This window comes from Rhinolophus ferrumequinum, chromosome 23 (assembly GCF_004115265.2).
Source record: "Rhinolophus ferrumequinum isolate MPI-CBG mRhiFer1 chromosome 23, mRhiFer1_v1.p, whole genome shotgun sequence".
Classification (NCBI taxonomy): Eukaryota; Metazoa; Chordata; class Mammalia; order Chiroptera; family Rhinolophidae; genus Rhinolophus; species Rhinolophus ferrumequinum.
The window spans coordinates 32893276-32895472 of NC_046306.1; the positions used below are offsets into that span (position 1 = coordinate 32893276).

At 37.2% G+C, this 2197-nt stretch overlaps 1 non-coding gene across 1 annotated transcript; it reads left to right on the forward strand.

Moving 5' to 3' along the window:
• Positions 1-1291: 1291 nt before the first annotated feature.
• Positions 1292-1400, forward strand: LOC117016352 (U6 spliceosomal RNA). The gene has a single exon (XR_004421878.1). It is a non-coding gene; the product is annotated as a U6 spliceosomal RNA (small nuclear RNA).
• The last annotated feature ends 797 nt before the right edge of the window (positions 1401-2197 follow it).

Below are 2197 nucleotides of genomic sequence, written 5' to 3' on the forward strand. Positions count from 1 at the left end.
TCATCGGCTGACTATGAGAAGCATAGCAGACCAAGTAAACATTGATAGAGAAACAGTTAGAAAAAAATCTTAACTGAAAATCTTGACATGAGAAAAGTGTGTACCAAAATGGTCCTGAAGGAGCACTCCTTTGCACAAAAGCAAAGAGTTGAAGTTTGCCAAGACCTTTTGGAGGGGCAAGACTATGTTTTGGGCCAAATTACCCTGTTTCCTCCAAAATAAGACCTAGCTGGACAATCAGCTGAACAATGCATCTTTTGGAGCAAAAATTAATATAAGACACGGTATTATATTATATTATATTATATTATATTATATTATATTATATTATATTATATTATATTATATTAAAGACCTGGTCTTATGTTGTAGTGAAATAAGATCGGGTGTTATGTTGATTTTTGCTCTAAAAGATACATTAGAGCTGATTGTCTGGCTAGGTCTTATTTTCGGGAAAACATGGTATCATTGGTGATGAGACATGGGTGTACAAATACCACCTTGGCACAAAGAGTCAAAGTGCACAGTGGAAGTCAGCCAATTCTCCACGACCAAAAAAGTTCTAAATCAAGAGTCAAAACAATGTTGCTAATCTTTTTTGATATCAGAGGAATTATTCATTATGAATTTGTACAAACTGGACAAACAGTTAACCAAGTTTACTATTCGGAAATGCTGAAAAAGCTGCTTGAAAAAGTTAGATGAAAACGACCTGAACTTTTCACGAACAATTCATGGCTCTTGCATCACGATAGTGCACCAACTCACATGGCACAGTCTATGAGGGAGTTTTTAGCCAGTAAACAAATAACTGTATTAGAACAACCTCTCTACTCACCTGATCTGGCCCCCAGTGACTTCTTTCTTTACTCAAAGATAAAGGAAATATTGAAAGGAAGATATTTTGATGACATTCAGGACATGCAGGATAATATGATCACAGCTCTGATGACCATTCCAGAAAAAGAGTTTCAAAATTGCTTTGAAAGGTGGACTAAGTGCTGGCGTCAATGCATAGCTTCCCAAGGGGAGTGCTTTGAAGATCACCACAGTGATATTCAGCAATGAGCTATGTAGCACTTTTTCTAAAATGAGTTCGTAAACTTAACTGTCAGACCTTGTGTATTTGGACAGGGGTGGTGATAGGGAACTGCATTGTATGTTTTCAAAGTTAAGAATTATACTTCCATACACACCCCTGTTAGAGTTCATGCAAGCATTCCCTACCAATCCAGCTGACAATAATTCAGAATACCAAGGGAAAAGTTGGACAAAAGAATAAGCATTTATTGTGCTCATTCCGGCAGCACATATATACTAAAATTGGAACAATACAGAGAAGATTAGCTTGGCCCCTGCACAATGATGACATGCAAATTCATTAAGTGTTCCATATTTTTCATAATAAAGGCCATATTTGATAAACACACTGCTAATATCTTACTCAATGGGTAAAGGCTAAAATCTTTCCCCTTAAGATCAAGAACAAGAGGGGCAGACGAGTGGCTCAGTTGGTTAGTGTGGGCTCTGGGCAATGGGGCTGCTGGTTCGATTCCCACATGAGCCAGTGAGCTGCATCCTCCGCAACTAGAATTAAGTAGCAGATTAGAGTAGCAGATTGGATCAAAACACTAAACCCAACCACATGTTGCCTCCCAGAGACACATCACAGCTATAAGGACAAATATAGACTCAAAGTGAAAGGGTGGAAATTGACACTCCAAGCAAATATATCCAGAGAAAATCAGGTGTATCCATACTGATATCAGATGAAGCAGACTTCAGGATAAAAATGGTAACAAGAGACAAAGATGGATATTTCATAATGATAAAGGGGACTATACAACAAGAAGACATAACAGTCATCAATATTTATGCCCCCAATCAGGGAGCATCAAAATATACCAAGCAACTGCTAATAGAATTGAAGGGAGAAATTGAAGGGAGAAATTGACCAAAACACAATTATAGTAGGGGACCTAAATACATCATTGACAGCTATGGCTGGATCATCCAACCAGAAAATAAATAAAGAAATAGCAGCCCTAAATGACACATTACATAAAATGGACATAATTGAAATTTATCGAGCACTTCACTTAGAACACCAGACTATACATTTTTTTCTAGTGTACATGGAACATTCTCAAGGATAGACCATATATTGAGACATAAATCTAGCCTCAGGAAATTTAAG